This window comes from Amblyomma mixtum, chromosome 8 (assembly GCF_055824585.1).
Source record: "Amblyomma mixtum isolate Tamu chromosome 8, ASM5582458v1, whole genome shotgun sequence".
NCBI lineage: Eukaryota > Metazoa > Arthropoda > Arachnida > Ixodida > Ixodidae > Amblyomma > Amblyomma mixtum.
The window spans coordinates 50,237,997-50,246,109 of NC_143019.1; the positions used below are offsets into that span (position 1 = coordinate 50,237,997).

The following is an 8,113-nucleotide window of genomic DNA, read 5'->3' on the forward strand; positions in this document are numbered from 1 at the left end:
TCCAAAATGCTTCCGAGATAACACCCATTTATGCATTATTTTTCACGACCTATTTTCTCCACACGACATTTCATCATTCAACCCAGTGTCCATCATGAACCTTACTATTTTGTAACGCAACGCATTCATGAAGTTCGCAGAATTGTTTCATTTCACCAAGCCACCATATGCTATCATCGGCTCCATTTATAATGAACATCGTTTCACACCTCGATCTATTCTTCTATTCCTTAGATTCGTTTAACTTAGTCACACGACCAACTTGTATTTTCTCTCACTAGCTCACATTCGATCCTAAATATGACCAATACCTTCCAAATGCTTCCGAGATAACACACCATTTATGCATTATTCTTCATGACTTAATCTCACCACTCGACATTTCATCATTCAACCCATTCTTCACCATGAACCTTACTATTTCGTAACGCAACACATTCATGTAGTTTGCAGAATTTTCTTTCATTTGACCAAGCCACCATAGTCACACGACATTTTCTCACTAGCTCATATTTCGAACCTAAATATGATTTCAAGATAGCTTCCAAATGCTTCCGAGATAACACACCATTTATGCATTATTCTTCATGACTTAATCTCACCACTCGACATTTCATCATTCAACCCATTCTTCACCATGAACCTTACTATTTTGTAACGCAACACATTCATGTAGTTTGCAGAATTTTCTTTCATTTGACCAAGCCACCATAGTCACACGACCAACTTGAATTTTCTCACTAGCTCATATTTCGAACCTAAATATGATTTCAAGATACCTTCCAAATGCTTCCGAGATAACACACCATTTATGCATTATTCTTCATGACTTAATCTCACCACTCGACATTTCATCATTCAACCCATTAACGCAACACATTCATGTAGTTTGCAGAAATTTCTTTCATTTGACCAAGCCACCATATTCAATCATTGCCTCCATTTATAACAAACATCATTTCATGCTTCCGACATAACACACCTTTTATGCATTATTTTTCAGAACATATTTCACCACTCGGCATTTCATTATTCAACCCAGTGTCAAATCATGAATCTTACTATTTTGTAATGCCACGCATTTATGTAATTCTCAGATTTGTTTCATTTGACCAAGCCACCATATTCAATCATCGGCTACATTTATAAGGAACATCATTTCACACCTCAATCTATACTTCTATTCTTTAGATTCGTTCAACTTAGTCTCACGACCAACTTATATATTCTCACCAGCTCATATTTCCATCATAAAATATGACTTCAAGATACCTTCAAAATACTTCTCATATAACACACCACTCGACACTTCAGTTCGCAGAATTGTTTTTCATTTGACCAAGCCACCATATTCAATCATCGGCTACATTTGTTAAGAACATCTTTTGCACCCAACATTCTATTCTTCAAACAAGGAACCCATTCATAACCTGTGCACCACTGTATTTCTTTCGATTCGTTCCACTTAGTCGCACGACTAACTTGTATTTTTTTCTCACTTGCTCACATTTCTATCATAAAATGTGACTTCAAGATACCTTCCAAATACTTCCGAGATAACACACCATTTATGCATTATTTTTCACAACCCATTTCACCACTCGAGATTTCATCATTCAACCCAGTGTCCACCATGAAGCTTACAATTTTGTAATGCAACGCATTTATGTAGTTCTCAGATTTGTTTCACTTGACCAAGCCACCATATTCAATCATCGGCTACATTTATAAGGAACATCATTTCACACCTATATCTCTACTTGTATTCTTTAGATTCATTCAACTTAGTAAAACATACCAACTTATATTTTTCTCACTAGCTCATATTTTCATCAAAAACAGTGACTTCAAGACACCTTCAAAATACTTCTCAGATAACACACCATTTATGTATTATTTTTCATAACCTATTATTACCACTCGACATTTCATTATTCAACCCATTCTTCACTATGAACCTTACTATTTTGTAACGCAACGCATTCATGTAGTTCGCAGAATTGTTTCCTTCATTTGACCAAGCCACCATATTCAATCATCGGCTACATTTGTAACGAACATCATTTGACACGATATTCTATTCATCAACCAAAAGAACCTGTTCATGACCTGTGTACCACTATATTTCCTTAGACTCAAACTTAGTCACACCAACCAACTTGTTTTTCTCACTAGCTCACATTTCCATCATATCTTTTAAATACTTCTGAGATAACACACCATGTATGCATTATTTTTCATGACTTATTTTCACCACTCGACATTTCAGTTCGCAGAATTGTTTCTCATTTGACCAAGCTACCATATTCAATCATCGGCTACATTTGTAAAGAACATCTTTTAACCCAATATTTTATTCTTCAAACAAGGAACCCATTCATAACCTGTGCACCACTGTATTTCTTTCAATTCGTTCCACTTAGTCACACGACTAACGTGTATTTTTTTCTCATTAGCTCACATTTCCATCATAAAATATGACTCCAAGATACCTTCCAAATGCTTCCGAGATAACACACCATTTATGCATTATTTTTCACGACCTATTTTCACCACACGACATTTCATCTTCAACCCAGTGTCCACCATAAACCTTACTGTTTTGTAATGCAACGCATTTACGTAGCTCGCAGAACTGGTATTTCATTTGACCAAACCACCATATTTAATAATCGGCTCCACTTATAACCAACATCATTTCACACCTCGATCTATTTTTCTATTCCTTAGATTCGTTTAGCTTAGTCACACGACCAACTTGTATTTTCTCTCACTAGCTCACATTCGATCCTAAATATGACCAATACCTTCCAAATGCTTCCGAGATAACACCCATTTATGCATTATTTTTCACGACCTATTTTCTCCACACGACATTTCATCATTCAACCCAGTGTCCATCATGAACCTTACTATTTTGTAACGCAACGCATTCATGAAGTTCGCAGAATTGTTTCATTTCACCAAGCCACCATATGCTATCATCGGCTCCATTTATAATGAACATCGTTTCACACCTCGATCTATTCTTCTATTCCTTAGATTCGTTTAACTTAGTCACACGACCAACTTGTATTTTCTCTCACTAGCTCACATTCGATCCTAAATATGACCAATACCTTCCAAATGCTTCCGAGATAACACACCATTTATGCATTATTCTTCATGACTTAATCTCACCACTCGACATTTCATCATTCAACCCATTCTTCACCATGAACCTTACTATTTCGAAACGCAACACATTCATGTAATTTGCAGAATTTTCTTTCATTTGACCAAGCCACCATAGTCACACGACATTTTCTCACTAGCTCATATTTCGAACCTAAATATGATTTCAAGATACCTTCCAAATGCTTCCGAGATAACACACCATTTATGCATTATTCTTCATGACTTAATCTCACCACTCGACATTTCATCATTCAACCTATTCTTCACCATGAACCTTACTATTTTGTAACGCAACACATTCATGTAGTTTGCAGAATTTTCTTTCATTTGACCAAGCCACCATAGTCACACGACCAACTTGAATTTTCTCACTAGCTCATATTTCGAACCTAAATATGATTTCAAGATACCTTCCAAATGCTTCCGAGATAACACACCATTTATGCATTATTCTTCATGACTTAATCTCACCACTTGACATTTCATCATTCAACCCATTCTTCACCATGAACCTTACTATTTCGTAACGCAACACATTCATGTAGTTTGCAGAATTTTCTTTCATTTGACCAAGCCACCATAGTCACACGACATTTTCTCACTAGCTCATATTTCGAACCTAAATATGATTTCAAGATACCTTCCAAATGCTTCCGAGATAACACACCATTTATGCATTATTCTTCATGACTTAATCTCACCACTCGACATTTCATCATTCAACCCATTCTTCACCATGAACCTTACTATTTTGTAACGCAACACATTCATGTAGTTTGCAGAATTTTCTTTCATTTGACCAAGCCACCATAGTCACACGACCAACTTGAATTTTCTCACTAGCTCATATTTCGAACCTAAATATGATTTCAAGATACCTTCCAAATGCTTTCGAGATAACACACCATTTATGCATTATTCTTCATGACTTAATCTCACCATCGACATTTCATCATTCAACCCATTCTTCACCATGAACCTTACTATTTCGTAACGCAACACATTCATGTAGTTTGCAGAATTTTCTTTCATTTGACCAAGCCACCATAGTCACACGACATTTTCTCACTAGCTCATATTTCGAACCTAAATATGATTTCAAGATACCTTCCAAATGCTTCCGAGATAACACACCATTTATGCATTATTTTTCATGACTTAATCTCACCACTCGACATTTCATCATTCAACCCATTCTTCACCATGAACCTTACTATTTTGTAACGCAACACATTCATGTAGTTTGCAGAATTTTCTTTCATTTGACCAAGCCACCATATTCAATCATTGCCTCCATTTATAACAAACATCATTTCATGCTTCCGACATAACACACCTTTTATGCATTATTTTTCAGAACATATTTCACCACTCGGCATTTCATTATTCAACCCAGTGTCAAATCATGAATCTTACCATTTTGTAATGCCACGCATTTATGTAATTCTCAGATTTGTTTCATTTGACCAAGCCACCATATTCAATCATCGGCTACATTTATAAGGAACATCATTTCACACCTCAATCTATACTTCTATTCTTTAGATTCGTTCAACTTAGTCTCACGACCAACTTATATATTCTCACCAGCTCATATTTCCATCATAAAATATGACTTCAAGATACCTTCAAAATACTTCTCATATAACACACCACTCGACATTTCAGTTCGCAGAATTGTTTTTCATTTGACCAAGCCACCATATTCAATCATCGGCTACATTTGTTAAGAACATCTTTGAAGAATAGGAACCCATTCATAACCTGTGCACCACTGTATTTCTTTCGATTCGTTCCACTTAGTCGCACGACTAACTTGTATTTTTTTCTCGCTCACATTTCTATCATAAAATGTGACTTCAATATACCTTCCAAATACTTCCGAGATAACACACCATTTATGCATTATTTTTCACAACCCATTTCACCACTCGAGATTTCATCATTCAACCCAGTGTCCACCATGAACCTTACAATTTTGTAATGCAACGCATTTATGTAGTTCTCAGATTTGTTTCACTTGACCAAGCCACCATATTCAATCATCGGCTACATTTATAAGGAACATCATTTCACACCTCAATCTCTACTTGTATTCTTTAGATTCATTCAACTTAGTAAAACATACCAACTTATATTTTTCTCACTAGCTCATATTTTCATCAAAAACAGTGACTTCAAGACACCTTCAAAATACTTCTCAGATAACACACCATTTATGCATTATTTTTCATAACCTATTATTACCACTCGACATTTCATTATTCAACCCATTCTTCACTATGAACCTTACTATTTTGTAATGCAACGCATTCATGTAGTTCGCAGAATTGTTTCCTTCATTTGATCAAGCCACCATATTCAATCATCGGCTACATTTGTAACGAACATCATTTCACACGATATTCTATTCATCAACCAAAGAACCCGTTCATGACCTGTGTACCACTATATTTCCTTAGACTCAAACTTAGTCACACCAACCAACTTGTTTTTCTCACTAGCTCACATTTCCATCATATCTTTTAAATACTTCTGAGATAACACACCATGTATGCATTATTTTTCATGACTTATTTTCACCACTCGACATTTCAGTTCGCAGAATTGTTTCTCATTTGACCAAGCTACCATATTCAATCATCGGCTACATTTGTAAAGAACATCTTTTAACCCAATATTTTATTCTTCAAACAAGGAACCCATTCATAACCTGTGCACCACTGTATTTCTTTCAATTCGTTACACTTAGTCACACGACTAACGTGTATTTTTTTCTCATTAGCTCACATTTCCATCATAAAATATGACTCCAAGATACCTTCCAAATGCTTCCGAGATAACACACCATTTATGCATTATTTTTCACGACCTATTTTCACCACACGACATTTCATCTTCAACCCAGTGTCCACCATAAACCTTACTGTTTTGTAATGCAACGCATTTACGTAGCTCGCAGAACTGGTATTTCATTTGACCAAACCACCATATTTAATAATCGGCTCCACTTATAACCAACATCATTTCACACCTCGATCTATTTTTCTATTCCTTAGATTCGTTTAGCTTAGTCACACGACCAACTTGTATTTTCTCTCACTAGCTCACATTCGATCCTAAATATGACCAATACCTTCCAAATGCTTCCGAGATAACACCCATTTATGCATTATTTTTCACGACCTATTTTCTCCACACGACATTTCATCATTCAACCCAGTGTCCATCATGAACCTTACTATTTTGTAACGCAACGCATTCATGAAGTTCGCAGAATTGTTTCATTTCACCAAGCCACCATATGCTATCATCGGCTCCATTTATAATGAACATCGTTTCACACCTCGATCTATTCTTCTATTCCTTAGATTCGTTTAACTTAGTCACACGACCAACTTGTATTTTCTCTCACTAGCTCACATTCGATCCTAAATATGACTAATACCTTCCAAATGCTTCCGAGATAACACACCATTTATGCATTATTCTTCATGACTTAATCTCACCACTCGACATTTCATCATTCAACCCATTCTTCACCATGAACCTTACTATTTCGAAACGCAACACATTCATGTAGTTTGCAGAATTTTCTTTCATTTGACCAAGCCACCATAGTCACACGACATTTTCTCACTAGCTCATATTTCGAACCTAAATATGATTTCAAGATACCTTCCAAATGCTTCCGAGATAACACACTATTTATGCATTATTCTTCATGACTTAATCTCACCACTCGACATTTCATCATTCAACCTATTCTTCACCATGAACCTTACTATTTTGTAACGCAACACATTCATGTAGTTTGCAGAATTTTCTTTCATTTGACCAAGCCACCATAGTCACACGACCAACTTGAATTTTCTCACTAGCTCATATTTCGAACCTAAATATGATTTCAAGATACCTTCCAAATGCTTCCGAGATAACACAACATTTATGCATTATTCTTCATGACTTAATCTCACCACTTGACATTTCATCATTCAACCCATTCTTCACCATGAACCTTACTATTTCGTAACGCAACACATTCATGTAGTTTGCAGAATTTTCTTTCATTTGACCAAGCCACCATATTCAATCATCGGCTACATTTGTAACAAACGTCATTTCACACAATATTCTACTCTTCAACCAAGGAACCCATTCATGACCTGTCAACCACTATTTCCTTAGATTCGTTACACTTTGTCACACCCACCAACTTGTTTTTCTCACTAATGACTTCAAGATAACTTCTAGATACCTTCAACCCAGTCTTCATCATAAACCTTACTATTTTATAATGCAACGCATTCATTTGGTGCGCAGAATTGTTTTTCATTTGACCAAGCCACCATATTCAATCATCGGCTACATTTGTAACAAACGTCATTTCACACAATATTCTACTCTTCAACCAAGGAACCCATTCATGACCTGTCAACCACTATTTCCTTAGATTCGTTACACTTTGTCACACCCGCCAACTTGTTTTTCTCACTAATGACTTCAAGATAACTTCTAGATACCTTCAACCCAGTCTTCATCATGAACCTTACTATTTTGAAACGCAATGCATACATGTAGTTCGCAGAATTGTTTTTCATTTGACCAAGCCACCATATTTATGTAGTTCGCAAAATTGTATCATCGGCTGCATTTTGTAACGAACATCATTTCACACAATATTCTATTCTTCAACCAAGGAACACATTCATGACCTGTCAACCACTGTATTTCCTTAGATTCGTTACACTTCGTCACACCCACCAACTTGTTTTTCTCACTAATGACTTCAAGATAACTTCTAGATACCTTCAACCCAGTCTTCATCATAAACCTTACTATTTTATAATGCAACGCATTCATTTGGTGCGCAGAATTGTTTTTCATTTGACCAAGCCACCATATTCAATCATCGGCTACATTTGTAACAAACGTC

At 35.9% G+C, this 8,113-nt stretch overlaps 1 long non-coding RNA gene across 1 annotated transcript in view; it reads right to left on the reverse strand.

Annotated features, from left to right (window-relative positions):
* The window catches only part of LOC149332365 (uncharacterized), a 28,058-nt gene extending 27,692 nt beyond the window's left edge, over nucleotides 1-366 (reverse strand). The window contains exon 1 of the long non-coding RNA XR_016285157.1: nucleotides 312-366. This is a non-coding gene — a long non-coding RNA (uncharacterized LOC149332365). The remainder of the gene's footprint in view (nucleotides 1-311) is intronic.
* Between the last annotated feature and the right edge of the window lie 7,747 nt (nucleotides 367-8,113).